General features: G+C 29.3%; 2 protein-coding genes across 3 annotated transcripts in view; one reads left to right on the top strand and one right to left on the bottom strand.

The window, feature by feature from the left end:
* The window catches only part of LOC129981846 (ras association domain-containing protein 8-like), a 77,216-nt gene that overhangs the window by 4,877 nt on the left and 48,193 nt on the right, over positions 1-24,146 (top strand). The gene's annotated exons all lie outside the window — the stretch shown is intronic.
* LOC129981845 (dentin sialophosphoprotein-like) overlaps positions 1-24,146 on the bottom strand; it is a 74,924-nt gene that overhangs the window by 41,792 nt on the left and 8,986 nt on the right. The window lies entirely within an intron of this gene.

Raw genomic sequence — 24,146 nt, 5'->3', positions numbered from 1 at the left:
ATTTATTATTGCACTAAATCATTGAGGTATATGTGGATAAAATAATTTATAAAGGTTACCTGAAATTGATTTAAGGATAACGAAAACGAAACTTCTAAGAATGGAAATAAAAATGTAAATTTATATATGGATGTAACATAATTTTGCAGGTGCGTGGCCTAAATCAAAACAAATTTGGAATAAACTTCAATTTATTTTTCCACGGATGGGCATGATTTGTACATAGGACAAAGGTGGAACACGTCTGTTCGCATAAGAGAACACGAGCGAAAGTGTATGAAATTTTTACCCTTAGGGTTTTTTACCCAGAAATAGAGATTTCTTGGAACCTGTCGATTTAGGAAAAGAAATCGGAGATACTTTTGAAAAGAATGCATTAGTGTTAGGAATTTTTATCCCTTCGCTTGGAACATGAGAAATGCAGTGGCCATCAACTTTTCAGAGAGAAATAAGTAAATAAAAAAGTACAATTTGGATTAGCAAATAAGAGTGCTTTCTTGAATAAAATAGCATGGGCTAATTTATAAAATAAGAAATTGCTTCTTTTTATTTTGTATAATTTTTGTCACAATTTTTGTCCAAGTTATGGCGAGAACAGCAAAGTGAACCGAATAGGAAAAGAGATCGTGAGTAATTATTCGGAATTTATATAGTTTTAGAAAAGAACTTGCTGATGCAACATTTTAATTCTATTAAAAAAATTAATAGCCCACAGAATTAGAAGTTAACGTTATACTTATGCCGGAGTTTGAATGATTAAAAAAAATTTTTAGAATGTAAATTAATCAGAAATATATATATAAAATTTGACTATTTCCTTAAATTGTTAAAGAACTAAACGATTGTTTCTTCAAATTATATATATACAGAGAGAGAATGTGTGTGTTTAAAACAAATTTGAGCAATAGCGTGACGAACTTTTGATATTTTAAAACTTCGATTTATTCCATCTCGGGAGGCATAATTTAAGTACAAAGAATAAGTGATCCGAAAAACGTCAGTCTACATCGCGACACAAGAAAAGAGCAAAAGAGGCCGAAATTTTCCCTTCAATTGTTTTTAAGATAAGATTTTTATAGGAATTTCTTTGACACATGTCGATTAAAGGTAGGAAAATTTAGGTATCTTAAAAAAAAAAAAATGTTCTAAGCATTAGGGATTTTCATCCCTTCAATTGGAGCGTGAAGAAATTCAGATGTAAGCAATTTTATAGAGCGCGTGATGAAAATAATCAAATAAAAAAAGTGGACTTGGATCAGAAAATTGGAAACCATTTTAGAGTGAAGTTAGCGTGGGCTAAATTAAAATAAAAATTAGGAAATTAACTAAGATTTTAAAATAAAGATATATATATATGTAATGATATCTCTAAATCTAAATTAAATCCTTAGTTTCCTAATTTTTATCTTAATTTAACCCATATTAACTTAATTCTGATATGCTCTCTTATTTCCTGATCCAATTCCACCTTTTTTATTTATGCTACATGAACTCTGTAAAACAACTTTAATCAGCACTTTCACACTCACCAAGTGAAGGATAAAATCTCAAGCTAATCAAGTTCTTTTAAAAGATACCTATATTCCCCGTACCTAAATCGATACGTGTCAAAGAATCCCTATCAGAATCTCATACTATAACTACACTCGGGAAAAATATTTTGGTCTTTTTCTCTCTTGTATCGCTTGTTGAACGAACGTCAGTTTCGTCATCGCTTCTTGTACATAAATTATGCCGGGATGGAGTAAAAAGAAATTTTGAAAATTTTCAAAAGTGTCTTCTCTTCCTTCGGCCACGCAACTGCTTCAAATATATATTATGTAATGATATTTTAAAGTCTAAATTAAACCCTAATTAATTCCCAAAGTTTTATCTTAATTCAGCCTATATTAACTTCATTCTAAAATGTTCTCTTATTTCCTGATCTCATTCCACTTTTTCTATTTAATTAATGCAACAGAAGCTCTGTAAAAATGCTTAAGTCAGCGGTTCCCACGCTCGGAGTGAAGAGATAAAAAATTGCTAACCTAAACAAATTCTTCTAAAATATGCCTATATTCCCCTTGTCCAAATCGACACGTGTAAAGAAGTCCTATTAGAATCTCATAGTATTTAAACACTGGGGAAAATATTCTCTCGCTCTTTTACGCTCTTCTGCTCTTGTATCGCTGGCGAACGGATGTTAGTCTATCAGCGCTTATTGTACATAAATCATGCCTCCCAGGATGGAATAAATGTGAACTTTAAAATTCAAAGTTCTTCTTTGTCTTCGGCTATGATTATGCTTCCAAATATTACGTTGTATATATATAATATTCTTTGTTAACATTCTTCTTGGAAATACATCTTGTCAAATAAATCCCTTTTCTCTTTCTTCCACTCGTTTTACTCGTTGAGTAAAAAAGAGATAAAAGAGAGATTCTATACCCAATATATTGTGAGGATAATATGTCCTTCAGGTGAACATATAAAAGAGCGATATTTTAAAAAGATTTGATTATCAAAGCAAGATTATCAAGGTTATCTTGCTCTGTATAATCATATTATCTAAATTTAAATCTGGAGTGCTCTAGAACCCGAACGTGCCACTCGTTACTAGCTAGTGGAAAATGGAAGAGAAAAAAGAATATAAGTTGTGAAATTAGATTAAGTAAAATCTTTCATAAACAATTCTTTGAACAATAATGAAAAAACGTCTTTAATTAGATTTTGTGTGCTGTTTCTCTATTTAGATTAATCAACAGTTCTATAAGGATGACTCTATTATTTCTGTACAAAGTAAGAGTTGATTTAAATAAGATAATTATAATTAAATGCGCTGCATGTTAGTGAAAAGAAAACAATCTGTTAAATTAGGGACCGAGATATGTCCATTTTAATTTAAGCATTTATAAATTATCAGATTTTTTTTTATTTATTTATTATTATTATTTTCATTCTTCTTGACTTGTTTATTTCATTTTTCCTTCTGAGATAAAGTATTCTCAGAAGGAAAAACGAAAACTATCTAAACATTGTGAGAAAGAAAACTTACAAACTATAACCTATAAAGAGTATCTTTTTGATACTGTTTGGGATTGAAATTCTATACATTAATAATTAATGTGGCCTCTTTATGGTCGCAAAATTGCGTATGCTTTTGATGTGTGTTTGAGTGACTCCTGTATTTGTTTAGAGAGTATTCTAGAGCAAGGATATTTAAAGATTGGATTGGCCTGCATACTCGACCGATTTAAATACGATCGAGCGCGACAGAAAATGTGGTAGATTTAAATAGAAGGAACCGCAAGCTTTTCTGTCCTAAGCAAGAATGATTGTAGACACTCTTTAGATTTGAAATTTTTCTTGGAAAGGGGGGGGATGGAGTTAGATAATTAGCTTTTCGTATGTTATGCAATTCTTTTTCACTGATTGGACTTCTTGAAAATTAAAAGTAAATTAGGTATAGGTGCATGTGTTTGTTAAATCTATGATTATTAATTTTAAATTTTGTATTGAAATTGCAACTGGAGTTGGAATACAATTTATTATCTTCTGATAACCAGATACAGGCTAAAATGAATGTTTTTAATGGAGTCAATTCAGTGTTCGTGCAGTTTCGTATTGGAGTTTATTTTGCACCTTGTAAATAGAGAAGAAAGAATAAAACATGAAGTCACTGATGGCTAACATTTAACATTCTCCCTATATGACATATACCGTTACGTTTGTCATATGATTGATGTCGTGTAAGCTAACTTCTTTAAAAAATACCCATATTAAGCTTGCTACAATTTGAAATTACCCCTTCGAATAGTTTTAAAACTTAACGCCCTTAAATTTTCTGCAAGTTCTTTTTTTTTTTTTTTAATATACCAAATTGAAGAAATCACACCTTCTCTTTGATCATAAATCTCACACGTTCTGTTATTTCCGCACTTAATATTATTGCTTGCTTGTGTAGGTTTCTATTAAAAGATGAGTAAAGACGTATCTAATATTTTTATAATTTATTCGTGAATTTAAAAGGCGCTTTTAGTGCTTAGAATATTTGAATCTTTCTAGCCTATGCTGCTCAATATATGCTCTCTCTTTGCTCAATATATGATCTGCTCTTTGCAGTGTGTGTGTGTGTGTGTGTGTGTGTGTGTGTGTGTGTGTGTGTGTGTGTGTGTGTGTGACAGTTGGTAATTTAAAATTAAAATACATATTTGTGCTTTTTGCCATCTATAATTTTATTGTAGTCTTAAATAGCAATTTTAATCGATTTTATTTCTAACAAAAAACTTCTATACACAATCATCTTTTGTTCGAGAATAACTTTTGCTTCCTCAAATGTATTTAACTGTAAAAATAAAACAAATGTGAAAAACATTAAATGCTGAAATCAAATGTTTTAAATTCATGTAAATTATATCAATGTTTTCTCTATCTCAAAAGTGTTCTAAGCGACACGCATTTCTCTTCAAAAGTAATTTTCTAAACAGAAGATACTGTCCAACTCTGCATGAAAGGAATGGAAATTACAATATATTTATTCTATTTTAGAATAAGTTATCTATCACTATTCATAACTGCAATGATTCCTAATGCAAACTACTTAATGATTTAATTTTGGATATGTATCTTCTGTTTTTATCTGCTCTCTCGAATTCCTTCCACTGTTTATTACATTGAGTTATGTCGAACCAATCTTCCGGTTCTACCACTTGCATTCAAAAATAAATGTACGTGACTTTCTAACAATCACTTAGATCATGAAAACATTGTGTCCACGAATGTTCAGGACGAATTATGATGGTTTCCCAAGTTCACAGTTAACTACGGGTAAACGTGTTACTGGAGGCGCTCCTTCTGCAAGTAGATGCTTTCCCGCTTGCATCAATGGAGGTACGCGCGCATTCCACCGGGATCCGACATTGCAGGTTTTTCATTGTTGTTTTTTGTTATTTTTTCATATCCTCCTCTTGGCACACACGGAGAACTGGTTCCTTTTATTTGTCAAAGAGAAAACACTGGGCTGCCCGCTGAACTCGTCACAGTTCCTATTTTTTCCGCTTATTAGACAGATTGTTGAGGATGCCATACAAAGGTTTTTTTTCTGTTGATTTGTATCGTTCACGAAGGGAAATCGATTAGACGGTCTTTCAAGCATTTACTGCAGAAGCTGCTTGCTGGGAATGGAATGATGGTGGTGTGATAAGCATTGATGGAAAAGCGAAGGCAAGCTCATTGAAATGCTGCTGATGGAAATAACTAGGCTAAGCTTCACCTTTAAGAATTACATCCACTGTATGTTGCTTTCATACATTCCTCATTTAAACAAAAAGAACCTGGTGCTCGGACTTGATTTTTTTTAACGAAATGTTTTGTGTCATAGAAAATCGTAGATAGAGTATGTGGAGTTAGAAATTGTATTGACCTAAGAGATGGTATATTGTAATCATTAGGATGTTAATTAACGCATTCTTCAAATCATTCAAAAGGTGGTTATATGTGTTGCAATTTTTCACTTGTGCTGACAGTTTCATTTCGTACATCTTTCTAGAAGGGGGGGGGGGGTTGACAGAAACTTATTCATCGTGAAGTGTTATTTTTAACTTGTAGAGGCACAAAATTCGAAAAACTAAAAATAGAGGTGCATGTTCCTTAAAGGTAAGACGGATGCAAAAGTTGGCGGACAATTTACTGGGAATAGGTCTGTTAATTCTTTAATGACTCGCTAAGAACTCGAAGCAAACGCAAATTTCTCTGTAGGCTCAAATGCAAAATGTAAAGCCTTTTTTGCATTTTGCTCCTATTCATAACATAAATAGCTAATGTTTTCAACTTTTCACTTAAACTATGTAACTATTTTTTAATACATCAGTATTTCGTCCGTTTTTGTCACTGTCGAACTTTTCATGCATTCTTCTATTTTTAGTTAAATACGAATTTTGTGGAACATGCCCGAACTTGAATCTTTCAAAAATCATTGAGTAACTAAAAAGATGTTATCTCCACGAAATTTTTCTGGAAATCAACGTGATTAATAAAACACTATATCAATTATGATTTCCAACAGTATTTGCTAAATTATGCCCGCTTCTCAACCTCGAAACTGTTTTAAAATGGAATGTTCTTTTATCAAAATGGATATTATGACAAGCTCTTTAATAAAAACTGTACTATTATAAACTGTACACGCATTATAGTACCTATTTAAATTATTTTGGCGAACTTTTAGAAAATGCAAAAGTGGATGCAGATATTCTGCCTTTTGGCCACATACGTTTCATTTTCTTTAAGGGACATCTGATTTAGATGCATGAAAGTTAAAAAAAAAAAAAGAATGAAATAATTTCGCTTTCTCCAGTATCTTTCTTAACTTAAATTGACTGCATATTCTCAACCGAGTTTCTTCTCGACGTCACTGGATGCAACTTAAATGATCTCATTACTTTTAAGAAACTGCTACTAATCATGCATACTCATGGCGTGTCCTTCATTAACAGATTCGACTTCGCTGAAAGAACCATTAGGAAGCGATTCTTATAAATAAGTTGCTGTCTTTATCTTCTTCCCGACGGCCTTGGCATTGTCCACACAGTGAACTGCTGTGACAAGAATGGTGGTCAAATAAGAATTATAATACCCATGACGCAACACACCCACTGTTGCTCAGTGGTCTATGAAATGGGGGTCACCATTACAGGAAAAATGTATTTGAAGGAGTAATTGTCTTAATGCCGCCGTACAAGTTACTAAAAGAATAGACTGTTTCGTCCGGTTAGGTAGGAACTGTATTCATAAGATACTCGTAGGTTGAAATTCAAATGGAACAATATTAAGTGTTTGTTTTGACATTTAAGCTCTTAGACCTTGACGGCAATTATACATAATAGAAGACCACTTCTGGAAGTTTTTTTTTTTTTTCATTCATTTGTTAAAATACAAATAAAGCACTTATTATTTTTTTTCACGCATTTGTTAAGTTACAAATTAAGTATACTTTTCACCAACTTAAAACCTTAGTTGAATTAATGAGAGTCATAAAATTATGAATCAATTTTTTTCGCACGTGTTTGTGTAATAACTGAATGCTATCTTTATAAAAGTTATTAACGTGATTGTAGGCACCTGATATTAAAAACAATTATGTACTATTGTTACTTTTAAAATTATATGAAAACCTGATTTATTTTATTACCATTGTAAGCTTTAGCAGCCACAAATATTAAAAAATAATCATTTGTTTCTATTTGAAATATAACTAAGAATGCAAATACATAAACTTCATATAAAATGTAAATTTTTCTGAGAATTTTTCTTTAAATCCAAATTTGTGTTCAGAATTTACCTGCAGAAATTATTTTATATTGTAATTAATGTTATTCAGAATCGTATAATTTATATTATGATTAATAAATATTGAATACGTTAATACGAAATAATATAAATCCGATATTTTGTACAGGTAAGTATAAGACCGAAAAAAGTGGATTCAACTAAGAACAAAGCGAATTATAACGTGTGCAAATTCAAAAATGTGAATAAAATAAATAAATAAATAAAAACAGAAGTGAAAATCCTGTTTCAGATTTAATGTCCAAAAAAAAGCCCCCCCCCCATCTTGATTTTAACATTTGCAAAACAAGCGATTGAATGTTTTTGTTGGATAAGTTTATAGTAATATTAAAAATAAATTTTTACAAATTGTGAATGACATTTAAAAACTTTGTACAATCTTTTATTTATTTTTAATAGAGATGAAATTCATATTATCAAAAATGTAGTTATTGGAGTTTTAAGATAATGCAAAAACCATTTTCGTGAGATAACAGTTTTGGACACATAGGTAAGCCATATTAATTACCTGTCTATCAATAGTTAAGCCTATTTTCGCGTTCGATGAAACTTTGACGCCTAATACTTAATTACTTTTTTACATTTTGCTTCCTCTGGTTTATTAGAGTTTTTGAATCCTGCCCAGAGCACTTCTTTTTGTTTTGTAAACTCGTTAATGAGTGAAGCATTGACTTAAGTGTAGCTGCGAAAACTTTCAATAAAGTAATCTGAAACATTCTTATAGTGATTTGTTTACTGTTGAGTGCTGTCATTCGACATTATGTGACGAGAGCGATTTCTGTTCCATGTACGTTATCATTTTTTATATACAAATGATATAAATAATTTTAATATCTTCTAAATTCTTTTTTTTAATAGCTTGGCGAAACACAAAGGACAATCTATACACGAAACAATTTACATTTTTATAAATCTTTAAAAGGCAAAAAATCTACTTAAAACCGGGGGGGGGGTGATCTCCCCCAGACTTTCTCGCATGCTCTCTAATAAACTTGTCATACCAGAAAACGCCTTACATGGCAGTGGCGTACAATAGTTTCGAAATATTAATTTTTGGCTTAAATTTAGCATTTTTACTGAAACTATTGTGTCATTCTTGGCGAGTTATTTGGCGATTAATCCCTGGCATGCGTTAATAGTATCCAAAAATCCAAATGTTTTTTCAACCATTTGAAACAAAAATTCGACAGAAAACTGCACTTATAGCCACAAAATCCAATACCAAATGTAATATATATTTAAGTCGAATTTGTATTATCGCATTTACATTTTTCTGGAAGTACAGACCGACAGACAATCAGTCCTATGTTAGATTTGGCTCGCAATTTGGCAGGTGTCTATGCTATAGTTATTAAATTTGTGTACCGAATTTTATCTATCTAGCTCTCTTCAATTGTAATTATCGTGTTAACTTGTATTCCAGCAAACGAACTTCCTCTGAACAAATTTTATTCAAAATTTGATAGAAATCTGCAAATGTGGTGTAAAGACGGTAAACCAAGTTTCAACCGTTTAGCTCAAAGCATTTTTGAATTATCTTTGTCACAGACAGACAGACATTTTCCAATAATGTGTTTTTCGAACTCAGCGAGGTCTAGATCATGGAAATTCGTCAAAATCTTTTGTGCATATTTTTTTTTTTTTTTTGTCCATTACAATACTTTTTCTATACAACGCCAACGAGAAAGTAAAAAAATAGTCGGGAAAAACTGCATATCTTTACACTATTATATCTTAACAATATCACACCTTTTAAAAGATTGTGGTATACGTAGACGATTCTAATATTGTTCATGGCTACATTGTGGGCTCTTCGTTCTTTATGTTTTTTTAAGTAAGCAAAAGGTTTTGTCAGGAAGCTACTAATCTCTAAGGCTATATGTCATTTCATTTAGCAGACTTGTTGAGTTATTGTGAAGAGCTTTTGTTGGAAACATAATGCGATCAACGAAGCGAATTATTCTAAGCTTCTCCGTTGCCGTCGCTATAATCGTCTTGCAATTCTGACGTTCTTAGCTCTAAATGTCGACCATTTTCTCATACTTTATATTCATTTTAGCTTCATCCCTTTGTGAACACGCAGTCTCTCTCTTTATCACGTTCCCAGAGAGTGGATTTTTCCCCTAAGTAGTTATGCCAGTGAATCGCCTAACTGCGATTTCATTTTTTATATGGTTTATGCAAAAAATGTCTTTCAGTAGGGATAAATGTTGAGGTTGTCATTTAGGTTTAGTTAGGAAAGACGAAACTAGTATTAAATTTCATCTTTTTCTCCGTAAGGCAGTAGGTTTTTTAATCAATTATTACGTGAATAAAATGAATGGAAAACGATTCTGATTAGGGTCTTAGTTGATTAAAGGCATCTGATAAACAGGGACGGATTTGTGGGGGTTTTTTGTCCTTTGGCAACACATATTTTGTGTCCCTTCTTCCAGAAACTGGTCAATTTCTACGTTTCAAAACATTTTTATTTTGCTACAAATGATATATTCCGTTTCATTTTTTATTTTATTAACTTTTTGAAAATGTGCTTTTATTCATTTTTAATGTATGCCATGGAGAAAAAAGACTAAAATTATAAAATTATCGAAAAATTAATTATAATATTAGTTAATGATATCTTTATTTACAAATGCAAGCATATTTCCTTTGCACTCGGATGGTGCCTCTCATTCATCATTCAAGACGCTGCTTTCATTGACGTTTTTATTTATTTATTTTTTAGAATTTTGATTGTTAAAAATACCTACTTTGTGGTCAGAAAATGTAAATTAATTTTTGGGGGAAATTCAACAAAATAAATATACATATTTATTTATTGTGGCAAGTTAAACAAGGCTTTGTATTAGATGAATAATTATGCATCGAATTTCTTTTCCAAGTCCAAAGTGTTAATTATTATGAAAGATTATAAAGAAATTATAAATTTCAAGCAAATATAACAGTAAAAAAGTTATTTTACAGCACCTGTTAAATGGAATATAGCTTAATTAGATAATGAATAATAAATATTCCGATATATTATAAAAAGTAAATATATTTTAATCAGACGATATTTATTCACATACTAGTCCAAATATTTGTCATTTTTTTACAAATTTATTATTTGACAGCTAGACTAATACAAATTATATAATTATATATATATATATATATATATTTTTTTTTTTTTTTAAGACCTGCCTTTTGTTAGTCCTGCGGTTCTAAGCAACTGACTAGTCAGAAATCCATCTCTTCTGGCAAATAAATGTTTTATCTTTTGGACGAAACGTGCTCACAGATCGTTCGAATTTTTTTAAATCTTTCCATAAATCTTATTTTCCAAATTCTGATATTCTTCATATCTGAATTTTAAACTGTATAAATTACACCATTAATATTAGGACTATTTCTCTATCTCAATTGCTTTTTGCTGCTCTTAACAGTTCCATTTTTAATTTTGGTTATCAACTTAAATTAAAAACTTAATTGTTAGATTACGTGCGAACTTTTCCTTGACACACTTATCGTTTTGCTCGACTTATTTTTCCCTCTATATCAATTTCTTATTGTCAAAGATAGAAGGAACTATTTTTTAAAACCCTTGGCCTTCGTATGCTTTTTCAAATATTTCCCCCTTAGGTTCCAATTTAATCTTGGTACTTTCTTTTAATTAAAATCTGACTAAGAAAAACTTTTGCGTAAAGTCTAATAATTGTGAACAGTAGTATTATATATTGATTTCGATTTTACTTGATGTTCCAAGTTAAGATTTAGATTAATTTAAGATAAGGTAGATTTATTTTTTTAATTGACGCTAATTTTTAAAAATAAAAGGCGTAAACTCCAGTTTTTCCTTTATCCAGATTAGTTCTGTTACCACCATTTATAAAAAAAAAAAAAAAAAAAAAAATCCGTAACCATAGCATGTATTTAATTGCTAAAAAAAGTTAAAGGTTCATTGTATTCCAATTGCATTTTGTCTGAATTGTATTTTTTGTATTTGATTGAAAATCTTTACATTTAAAATAATTAGTTGAATCAAAGAAAGATTCCCTAACTAATGATCTAATTCCATCAATTTTTATTTCGCATAAAAGTACATAGCCATTAGATTTCATTTCAATTTTCACTTGTTCCCACAGCCCTACATTTTGAAAAAATATTTCAAAAACACTACTTCATTAAATAAATCATTTTTCAGACTTGCTAAATAAATCATTACCGTACATTTTTCTATGGGGAGGGAAAAAAAAAAAAAAAAAAAAAAAAAACCTAGACACGAGTCCAAAAACCACAACCGCTATACTGATTTCGGGAATTTTTATTTCATGTGAAAGCGCATGATCCCTAGTTGCGCCATCATGCACTCCATTTTCTAGAAAAATGTCGTAAACATAGCTGTTCCTTTTATTTAAAAAAAAAAAAAAATGCCACTATTCCTCTCTCCCCCCTCCCCCCGCCAAAAGAAAAAGGAAAAGAAAATGTCGAGACTTCTCTGTCATAGTCGCCGCACCGATTTCGCCAGTTTGTATTTCATCTAGAAACTCACGATTCCTACATACATCATTGATAGTCTTGCCTTCCCTTCCTCCCTATTACCCTCCAGTTTTGAGAGATGTAAAATAATTTGGTATAAAACAAAACACCATCTTTAGCAAGCAAACCAATTTCGCCATTTTATAAGCACATCTAATCATTCATTTTCTATTCATTGTGCAAATATAGTTTAAAATGGTACTTTCTTTTGTTGTGATAAGATGTAGTTCATCAAAGTTAGTTGGCATGATTAAATTAATACTACTAATATACTGGACGAGTAGTTGATTGTCAAAGGCGGCCTGTTTTAAATTGTTTTATAATGTTCCTTATGTAATTATTTCTCTATCATTATAAGCAAATGTGAAGAATAATTTATTTTTTTTCTAAAATTCTCTTTAAAACAGTTATTACTTAAATGATACTTTTCGTATTCAAAGAGAATTCCTATTCATATCTTTTTTGTATTAATTGGTGTTAAAGAGCAGAACTAGCTAAACATCTTGTTTTAAAACACTGTAATAAAATTTACTAAATAACTATTAATAATCTCTTTAGTTTTGGAAGATGGAAAAATATTTTTGTAGATTCTTATAAAAATACTACCTTTAGAAAGGGTTCTCATGGTAAGACTTCAGGGAAATTTTTCAGTTCTTTTTTCTGTTCATTTGAACCCCAAAAGCTTTGTCCATGTTTTGTTTAAAGCTTTGTCCATGTTGTCTCGTGAACAGAATAACTAAAGTAAATTTAATTGGTTTGGAATATGTTATTAGAAATGGAAATATCGGATGTGTTCCGATCTAGCTCATCTAGCTCAAAGAGGGTGGAAGTGGTGGGGAGGGAGGGGTGAAATATTCATTTCGTCATAACTTTCTTAATATTGAAGATAGAAAAATAAATCCAAATTAGTCAAATTACACCTCATTAAAGTGAATAACTTTAATATTTAAGGTTTTTCAATAAATAATATCTTAGAAGTTAGGGGCTGAAAATTGATTAAATCCTAATATAGACTGATTCTAACATGAACGATTGATGTTGCCAGATAGTAACTTAGATGTAAAGGAATCTACCTTTGGTTTCCAGTTTTCCAAAAGCCTTGCTTTTTTTTAATAGAAAAAGAATAACGAATTGAAAAAATTTAAAATATCCGAGACATAATAACGAAAATTTCAATAGTTTCTTGCATAAATTCCAGTTACTTCCTGTTTTAAATTGAGGAAAAATCATTTTTGATACATTTATTTATATTTAATTTATGAAATTTCCCTCATCATATGAACGAAAACGATGTAAGATAAATTTACTAGTTGTAATTTAATTGTATCTTCCTTATAGTTCAGTGTTTCTTCAATATTTATGGTTAATTTTTGCCTATATTGCTGTACAAAAATAAAACAAATGTTCCTTAATATCAAAGTTTTAAATATTTATTATAGCTTAATCACCTTCATTTATTTGTTGTGAATATATGCTTTATTACCACTATGTAACCATCCCGGATCAAAAATTGCTGAAATTACCTGCGATATCGCTTTATACGGAAGTCAGTATAAAAGGTTTTGAGCGATCCGCAACAAAAGGAGGGAAGCCGTGTTACCTGTGCATTTTTGTATTCGCGTCTGGCCGTTGAAATATCTGTTCGTGCTCTACGCGTTCTTTTTTGGGGTGAGGCTATTGTAACCCGCCGTCCACCTGCTTAGGTAGGGAGATGAGGGAAGCCGTTGCAGGGTTGCTGTTTCCTGCTCTGGAATGGTGTTTTTATGAATGGAAGGTACTCTCGCCAATGTTGCAACAAGTTTGTCAGATTTACTTTCCATATTTTATGCTTGTTTTGTAAAGAATTGTGTGCTTTTTTTGTGTTTTTATTTCTTATGCATTTCATTTATCTGCGTTACGAAGTCTGAACAGCAGAAGCAATATTTTTAGTCTTTTCTTGATTCTTTAGACGCAGTGAATTCAAAATAAATTTTATACCCTACAAATTATCGGGAATGTAGCAATATATATATATATATATATATATATATATATATATATATATATATATATATACAGTGAAAGTCAAAAGAAAGTAAACACCAACTTTTCATGTATAAAATGCTTTATTTCAAATGCATTATTGACTTATAATGTAAAACAAATACTTAAAATTAAGTGTTCATTTAATTAGAATTTAACAGCTTATAAATGTTAAGCTAAAACAAAATACAAAAAGAAATAGCTCAATTTAAACAAATGTCTAGCCAACTTTCTGAGTCAAAAAAAAAAGTAAACAGATAACTCTGATAGCAAAATAGAATGAAAAAAATTAGCAATTAATACTTTGTTTGCTTTCCTTTAGATTTTATTACAGCTTTTAACCTTCTAGGCATAGATGCTACCAATTTTTTCGTCAGTTCGATCGGGATTTTCTGCCATTCTTCCAAGATAGTTTTTTTCAATTCTTCTTTATTTGAAACCGTTCTTTGGCGTACTTTTTTATCTAAATAGGCCCATAAATGTTCAATGGGGTTGAGGTCTGGAGACTGCGGAGGATGGTCTAAAGTCTTGGGTGTCCGATATAGTAACCATTCTTTTACAATTTTAGATGTGTGTTTTGGATCGTTGTCATGCTGGAAGATCCAAGTTCGTGACAGTCCTAATTTCTCAACACTGGGGCCAACATTTTCTTTTAAAATATTTAAGTAGCCTATTTTATCCATCGTAGATTCGATAAATACCAAATTTCCGACCCCTGCTGCCGCCATACATCCCCAGACCATAATAGAGCCACCCCCATGTTTAATTGTTTTAACTGTACATTTATCATCAAATTCTTCGTTCTTCGATCGCCATATTTTCGACTGCTTTTTAGGGGCCAAAATTTCAAATTTTTTTTCATCACTAAATAAAATATTATTCCAAAAATTTAAATCATTTTTTTCGTACTTCCTAGCAAAATTCAGGCGCTTATTTTGATTTGTTTTCGATATGAATGGCTTTTTACGCGGTATCCTACCATGTAACCCATGATCATTAAGAGTTCTTCTTATAGTACTTGCGCTTACTGATTTTCCTGATGTCTGAGATACATTTTGCGCTATCTTTACAGCACTTTCAGCTGGATTTTGTTTTATCTCTCGTACTACAGTTCTAACTTCTGCATCAGTAAGTCTTCTTGGTCTTCCTGTTCTTTCAAAATCCTTAATCTGCTTATACTTCGTATATTTGTCAATGATTTTTTTGACCGTGCAATGATTCCTTTGGACAATTTGTCCTATTTCACGTAATTTTCCGTTTTTCTTCAAATTTATTATTCTTTTTCTCGTTTCTAGTGATGTTTGTTTCCCCATATCCAGTTTTCTAAAAATGTTCCAGAAAATTTCAGAAATTAACAGAAGAGCGAAATGTACATCAAGAATTCACTTTTGTTTAAGATTCTGTGAAAAAAAAGTGGTGGCACTTACAAAATTGATAACGTTATAGTGAAAGACTTGTCAGTGTTTACTTTTTTTTGACGCTCAAAAATGGGTGTATTTTTTAATTAAGCGGCTTATTTCTTCTTGTAATTACAATTTGTTTAATATTTATAACGATTTAAATATTTTAATATTAATTATTTAACTATGCAATATTAATTTATGTTACAAGTCAATAATATATTTGCTATATATTGTTTCACACATGAAAAATTAGTGTTTACTTTTTTTTGACTCGCACTGTATATATATATATATATATATATATAATGTATGTAAACAGTAAACATATTGTAGCAATTGTATGACCGAATGCGAGAAACTTTTGAAATTTTTTAACTTCGCTTTATTTTATTCTGGGAGGCATAATTTGTACAGAAACAAACGATCATAAAAGATGCGTCCGTCTACATTGCGACACCTGAGCAAAAGATACCAAAATTTTTCCCATCTGATATTTTACTATGAGATTTTGATAGGGATTTCTTTTTAACACATGTGGACTTAGGAAAGAGAATCTTGAGTATCTTTTGAAAGAATGTTGTAAGCATTGGGGATTTTTATCACTTCGCTCTCAGAGCGTAAAAAAATGTTGAAGTTGGCAGTTTTATACAGCGCGAGTAGAATTAAATAAAAAATGGGAATTGGATCAGGAAATAAGAGAACATTTTAGAATGAAGTTAATATGGACTAAATTAAGCAAAAAATTAAGAAATTAATTAGAATTTAAATTAGATTAAGAGATCATTATATGTATGCACACACACAAACATGTATATAATTTCGCTTTAACCTCGTTCGTAAAAAAAATTTCTACCCAAAGGAATTAAAACAAAATTTTTAAAACATTTGAACTTCTGAATTGCAATGTTTTTCGACTTACTCTGGTGATGTGATATAGGTTAACTTCGTCTTAAAGTGCTGCCCAGTCAATTCTTTAGTTTAAGTTTCGGTTCCAGCATCAATCTCGAAAACAGGAAATCTCCAATCTAAACTATTAAAACACCGCAAACTTGCTTTTTTTATTTTCTTTCGTTACATATTCTACGCAACGAAGCTGTGTCGCATTTCTTTCCATTGGTAAGGCTGATTTGTTCAAAATAACATCGAATGGTATCATTCGAGTTATCAAGAAATGAAATTTTTTTTAAAAGACTTTACAGTACAAAATCCTCGCTATATATATATAACATGTAAGCATGTTTTAGCAGCTGCGTGGCCGAATTGAAGAGACTTAAATTTTAAACTTCGTTTTATTTCACTTTATGTACAAGAAGCGGTTATAAAACTTACGTCCGTTTGCATCACGATACAAGTGCAAAAGAGAGCAAAATTTTTCCCTTCAGTGATTTTACTGTGAGATTTTGATAGGGATTTCTTTGACACGTGCAGTCTTAAGAAAGGGAATTTAGGTGTCTAAAAGACTGCTGTATTGCATTGGGGATTTTTATCCTTTCACTCAGAGAGTGAGAAAATCCCGAGACCATTAAAAGTGGGAATTGGATCAGGAAATAAGAAAGCATTTTAGAATGAAATGAATATGGGCTAAATTGAGATAAAGATTAGGAAATTAAGATTTAAGTTATATTAACAAATATCATTACATATATAATCGAAGAGTGACGTCAATTTAATATATCTGATAAATTGTTGATTTGTTCTATATTATAAATAGATTATTTTTCATGACATATATTTTAATTGATTCTGCATTACCTGAAAATGATACATATTCCACAGTGAAAAACACCAAATCAAATAATAGAAAAACAAAAGGACAAAAATAAATTCACTTATATAATTGCTATCTTCTATTGTGCTGTGACGTAATAGAGCAGACAACAAATAAAAGATGCGCAACAGATTTCATATCTAAAAGCAGCACCTAACAAGAATTGATACCATTCACATTTAGAATATCTAATATGTGAATGAAAAATATTTTTAATCCATATATCTTACTTGTGAATAAATATTGAATATTTAATATAAATAAGATCACGAGTTAAACAAGTTTCTAGTAAGTTATTCATATGCATTAAATAGAAAAAAAGATTTAAGATTATTAAAATTGCCATTTAATTATTTCATTACAGCTTAAGTAATTAATCGTTTGGCCGTCTGGATATTGAGTATGTTTTATTTTCAAATTAATTAATTTAGCATTTCTATACAATTCCAACAACTACTGTTTGTTTGAATACTTATTTAAATATATTATTTGCATTGTGATGCGTCCTTAATAAAATTTTAGCATAACATTATTCAATGTTTTCAATCCTACTAATATTCTATTATCCAATACATTATTCCTATTGAAACCTTTAAAAAAATTCATCTTAATTAAAAAGTTCTTTTATTAGTGAATTAAATTGCTTGTTTATTGATTTTCTACTTTTATCTTAACTATTGTTTTTTCAAACTTGATACTACCTGGTGCTACTGACACCTTGTCAAATTTTAATTAAATTAATAATTAAATTCTGAAAATGTTAAAACATTGAATCGAAAACACACAAGGAAACAAATTTTAACTGCTAATGCATCAAAAAATAACTAAAAAATCGATTACAAAAATTCATTTTTTTTCCTTGCAAACATAAGTTAAATAGAAGTGTTATAAAAAATTATTAATCATAATAATATTTTGGTATTGAATTTTGTATAAAAAGCATTAATTTAATTCTGTGTGCTCTTGACAAAATATTCAAAATTCATTTCAGTTTGTAGACTACGATTTTGTGATGAATTGAAATAGATATTTTATACATATTTCTACAACAATTAGTTTCTATGATTTAGAAAATGAGCATTTCGGATTTCGTGTGTGTGTGTGTGTGTGTGTGTGTGTGTGTGTGTGTGTGTGTGTGTGTGTGTGTCTACACCAAATGGCTTAGAAAAATTCACGCATTTGCATTACCATAACTGGCATTGAAAATTCACGCATGCGCATTGTGCTCTGATTGTTGACAACTATTTTCAACGGATGCGGACTTGATTTAAATTATTTTTAGGTTAGTTGCATGCTTTTGTAATTAAATTGTATTTGTTAGTTATATATTTTTTGCATATGCTTTTAGTTTTAAGTACATCGTTTTTTAAATATTTTTTAACTTGTTTTCGACCGATTATTTTAAACAATTCTGTTTATTTTCTTAGTGTTAGATGCATTTAAAATTAAACATTGTTAATTATCTGCTCATGATGAATCTGAGAAAATTTTATTGACAAATTCATGAGATATTACATAATTAAGAAAGATATTCTTTAGTGCCCATAAGGTTTAAATGCTCAGTGACTCTGTTTTCAGTAATCATATTATATATAAAAAATACTTTGTTTCAGTAAAAAATTTTATTATATTAATTGCATATTAATCATTTTAATTTTAATTTAAAGCATAAATTCTGCGGGAGCTAACAGAAAATTAGAGAGATACATATTGCGCTATGATTGAAGGCCTTTATAATATTATGAGTAAATTATATGACTATCAAAATTTGAAGTTTTAAAATATTTTGATGAAGTAGCTATTCAAGTAGGAATTACATAAAATATTTAATTATTAAAAATTTAACGAGCCTTATGATTGGCGAACCGGTTGGTCGCCAAAGGCGGTTAGTATGGAATAGAGCTTTAAAGTTTGAATTGGAATGAAATATGCGATATTTTTAGGAATCATTCCCATTTTGTAATCTGCGTTTCGTAAATGCTTCATAATAAAAAAAAATATATGATATCCTAACTTAAATAATCCAAATATTTCATTAACTTTCGACATTTCAACAAATAGTGTCTAGAATTTAGAATTGCAGAATATTCTTTCTTTTTTTTTTTTTTTTTTTGTTGTTAAATTTAAATTATTAATCTATTCAGACAATTTTTACTTTGTAAAATATAAATCAAAGTTATAATATATCTGATTTAGTGAATAATTTGAAATATTAAAGTAATGATGTGCATTTTTATATCACTATTTTAGTAGAAGATGAATTTGCAGAAGCATTTTTTAAAAAAGTTCATTTTCAAAAATATGATTCCCCACACACACATATACAAATCTCTCTTTTAATTATACCATCACATCTTGAATCCTTTTCCCATCTACTTTAATTAGATTCAGAATTCGTCCTTTTAAATGTTATGTGGTTTCTGTTATCTGTATTAACTAAACATAATAATGTAATTTTCCTTCAGATTATCTAAATATAATAAGGTAATGTTCTCCCAATATGGTAATTGGATAATCTTGTTATATATGCAATTTTAAATAATTCTATTCGGATTCAACTTAACTTTTTCGAGGAAATACAAGATATTTGTATTCAAGCGATTCTTCATGATATCTGTATTGGCTGCCTTCATTGCATTTTTGTGATAGGAATCAAAATAAGGTTTTTCAACAAATATTCCCATTTTTAACTTGCAAATATAGGTACTTGTGTTAGATTTATTTGCTATAGATCATCATGTAGATTTTGTTGACAAGAATAGTTGAAATGTTTCATATAAATATACCTGCTATCTCAAATATTCATTTTTAAAATTCAAATGAATACTTTTGTGATATTTCATTTCAATATTTATTCTATTCTCTCGTTGCTATTTCCAGGTTGCAATAAATTGTTTTACAATTCACTCATTGCATCGCATGGTTGGACGTTTTAATGTTTCTGCTCTATTTTTCAGCTTTGCCTTTTCACAGTTTGTGTTCCGACAAGAGCGTTTAACTTGTCTCGAGAAACTTTTTCCCAACTTCAGGCGGTTTCTTTTTTAGTGATTTTTGCATAACCTTCGTCTGAGATGTCTTTCAGAATTCCGGGGAGGAGGGGGAGTGTTCCTTTTCTGGATTTGCATTTTGAACTTGGGACAAATACTGATGATTCATCTTTTTGTACTTCAGAACTACACTACTATTAATCATTTTCCGGATTTCAAATCTGTATTTGCTTGCTATCTGAGTATTAAAAAAATTTAGAAAAATTTGTAATAAAAATCAAATTACGGATGTAGATTTCTACTCATATTATAATTAGTTATAAAAAAAAGTTTGATCATTGTTTGCTTAGGATTTTTGCAACCCTTTTCTGTTTGGTTTTTAACTATTCTGTATATCAATTGAGTGCTTTAATTATATTCTAGCACTAGCCGTCTTGGGTGACCAGCTAGTTTGTTGGCATTATTAGTTATGAAAAATTTCAAATATATTATTATATTACTTGATCTTAATGACTTTTTCAACAAAGTGTTTTTAAACTGAATTTTGATGGGCATGTTCTATTTATAACGTGAAATTTATTGTGTTATGGATCTCCATAATTTTCTGTCCTCTGACCTAAGATTTGAATGGAAATAATTAAATTTTATTAATTGAAAGGGAAATGTCTTTACTACTTCTAGTATAACTTTCTTGCTCAAACCAGACATAATCATTAAAAATGAAAGGAAGTACATTCATTTTGCATTTTAAATTTATGTATAATATGTTCCATAATTTGCATAATATCACAGAAGATTATCCATTGAGAATGTCTCTGATTCATCAAAAAATTCATTGTACTTAAATTAGAAAGCAATTTTCAACTAAAAAGAGCGATATTGCCCTTATGCATTCATTGTTATTACAAGACAGAGCAAGAATGTTAAAAATGGATGAACTTTTAAAAAATATTTTTTTTCAACTTTTTTTAATTTTAAATTTAAACTTTAATTCTAAGTACAAAAAAAAATTATTGAAAGCATATTTTAAATAAAAACTTACTCATCATAGGAAAAGTAAACCCGTTTATCATCGTCAACAACAATAGAAGAAAATTCAGTGATGAAACATTTGTAGTGATAATAATAGAAAACAAAATATTATTGCTACTTTTTTTTCTCATTATAATGATGAAAGTCTCATTGTTATAAAATATATTTAATTTTTTTAATTAATTGAAAATAGACAAAAAATGTATTGCATCTAAGTTGATATCATTAAAAAAATACTTTTCAACTTTTAAGATGATGTAAAAATCGTTTTCAAGCTGTAAGAGTTTCGGCAGTTAATGTTGAAAAAACATCAAAATTTCGCTCAATTTTTAAATAAATTATTTTTAAAAAACCACTCCGAAACATTTCTTTCAAAATATAACGGTGCTAAATTTGATAATTGTAGATCTACAGTCTGCCTGCTTGAACGCCAATGTATACATTTTTTTTTAATTGTTATTAGTAAATGCTGAAGTTAATATTTAGGTGAAAAAATACGAAGCAAAAATGTTTTTTGTTGTAATTGACGCCTAATTCTCTACTAGAAAACTTGTTATTTCCTTCTATAAAATGCCACCATTATATTTTTATATATACAACGGCATTTATTTATTTATGAATGGATACTGAAATATCATCAAATAACGTGTTGTAAATGTTGTCTGTCATCGTTTTTAATTTTATAGGTGTGGCCATCTGTAATTTAATTTTCTGTTATGGTGAAATCGTTGTTGGGCAAGTTAGTGAATTTTTTAAAAATATTAAATTCCATGCTTAATATTCATTTTCGTAATTGGAAATTCATGCTAATATGGAAGCATGTTTCACTTCTTAAAGCATTAAGATTAAGAACTCATTGTTCTAATCATTTTTATTCATTTTTTCAAAAAAATTATTCATAGTATACTATGTTTATAATTTATCCATCAGTATGCTATAAAAATCTCTGCTGTTTGTACATATTCTTGCGGGATGGTATAATCGGTGATATTTAGAATTTTAAAAAGATTAAATGATAATTTGATAAATTAATCCACTGATCTCATGATTGGTATCGAAATGCAAGAAATGACTATTACTGTATCATATTCAATTCAAGGAGTATTTCAAACCTGCTGGTAGCGTATTATTTTTATTATATTCAGAGCTAACCATTGAATATTTTATTCAATGGTGACTTCAGTTTATTAAATTATGTTTGTAAATCCGTGTTAAAATTTCTTGTTTTTATTTCCATGTCTGAATAGAAATTTGTGATGTATTTCTCTCTGTAATTCAATTCTTTGTTTCTTCGTATTGAACTCATTTTTTTAAGAGGAAAAAGATTACACTATCTGAACAATCTTTTGATCTTGACATTCGAAATGAAATAAAATTGGTAGGCTTTTAGAATAGTTGGGGGGGAAAAAAAGCAAATCAAAGAGTTTGTTGAACTGTTTTTAATCATTATGTTTTGTGAAAGCAATGTATTATGGGATGTATTCATGCGCATAAATATAAATATTTCAGCAACAGAATAATTAACAGATATTTCAGATTAAGTTGCGTGATTAAATTCTTTCTGCTCAGATGTTTTTCAAGCAAACGATAATTTTTCCTACTTTTTCCTGACTAATGAAAAAAAAAAAAAATTAAAATTGAAAGCATTTCGCTGTTTTAACTCAAGAATCTTAAATTATTTATGTATTTTTATTTAAATTGTTATCTGTCAGATTATTAGATTTATAGTTTGAGCTACCGTAATGTATAATTCGCATGACCTAATTTAAGTAAATTAAAGTGGTCTTAAATTGTTGGGAAAATCTAAAAATATTTATATTTGGAAAGTACGTACTATTCTTTCTTTTTTTATCTGTATTTGATTTCCTTTTGATTTACGTTTTATATTTGTCCAACGAATCCATTAGATGATAGATCCAGAAGATGGTTTATGATAAAAACAAATTTTGAAAAGAGATGTTAACTGTTTTTTCCCTCTTAAATATTGCTTGGACGAATATCTAACTTCATTTCTTCTATCATCACAGTGCAGCGTGATGCGGCAATTACATTCCAACGTGATCTTAACTTTTTTTTTTCCTCCCCTCCAATGAATGGGTTCCTTTCATTCATGGATGCCTCGAGTTCAAATTCATTTTAAACAAACGAGCATTTATTTCTAATTTCTTCTTAATCGACTAGCTTTGGCAAAATCATGAACTGAAATGAAAGGATGCAATAACTTGATATTTATATCCTGTTTCTTGATGGATGTTATCCAAAACCGTCTCTTAGCAAAATTAGTAGTTCCTTTACCAGTTTAGGATTATAATTTTATTTTACTGAATTTATTGATAATTTACTAGATAAATTCATCGTTAATTGACTTCTGGGACATCCAGTTTCCAATCTACAATGTTTATCCAAATTATCAAAAAATTTTATTCCATATATAATATCCCAAGGGCCTTAACCATATTATGTGGAAAGAATAAAAGCTGGATGCAAGATTAACGACCATTTTAAAGCAATATTACGTGCGAAATATATTAATGAAATCTTTTGTCTGTAACTCAGTCTTAATAGGCCTTCTCTCTCCAGCAAAATTATTAATATTTAAATTTTTATAGGCATTTTGCTTTATCATCGAAATTATTGTTTTATACCGGATATATTTCATAATTTTTGTTGTATCTCAGGGAATTTTCGTTTATTATTATAAAAAAAATGGTGTGGTGCAATAAAAATGAAAATCTACAAATTTAAAGGACGAAAACATGTCTTTTTTTTTATACTACTAATTATATTCTAGAAAAAAAAGTTATATTTAAAAATATTCAAACTATAAAAAATCTTATTCACTTTCAAATTTTGAAATAAACCTTATCTGTAATTGTCACAGAAAGTAACAAAAATATAAGAATTTTATTTGAGTCATACTTTAAAAAGAAACCTATACAATATGAAAATGGTTTTATTGTACCAATAAAATCATTGCTCATACCTTGTGTATTAATAATGGGGGAAAAAACAGGATGAAATATATTTGTTATAGCACTAAAAACAGTTTGAAATTCATTACAGCAATGAAAAGTTTTTTATTGCTGTAAT

Source organism: Argiope bruennichi, chromosome 8 (genome assembly GCF_947563725.1).
Source record: "Argiope bruennichi chromosome 8, qqArgBrue1.1, whole genome shotgun sequence".
In the NCBI taxonomy this organism is placed as follows: Eukaryota; Metazoa; Arthropoda; class Arachnida; order Araneae; family Araneidae; genus Argiope; species Argiope bruennichi.
This window is presented reverse-complemented; position numbering and strand designations above follow the sequence as displayed.